We start from the raw sequence: 280 nt of genomic DNA, 5'->3' as shown, positions 1-280 counted from the left end.
ACTGATGAGGGGAGGAGGGAGGAAAGGCAGAAAGAAGACACAAATGAATAAATGTAATTACAGGTCGTGACATAAACAAGGATGAGTCAGAGACAGCATGGAGCATTACTGTAAGAAGATCAAAGCAGCTGCACTGTCTCGCCTGGAGAAAATAGGAGATCAATTTCTACAGCTATTTCACAGCCATTTCCTTTGCTCCTTACCTGGGGATCTGGATGCCAAGCTGGACAAAAACCTGCTGCCAGTCTGCCTCTTAGGTCCACAACAGTAAAAAAGGTGA

Source organism: Engraulis encrasicolus, chromosome 6 (assembly GCF_034702125.1).
Source record: "Engraulis encrasicolus isolate BLACKSEA-1 chromosome 6, IST_EnEncr_1.0, whole genome shotgun sequence".
Classification (NCBI taxonomy): Eukaryota; Metazoa; Chordata; class Actinopteri; order Clupeiformes; family Engraulidae; genus Engraulis; species Engraulis encrasicolus.
This window is presented reverse-complemented; position numbering follows the sequence as displayed.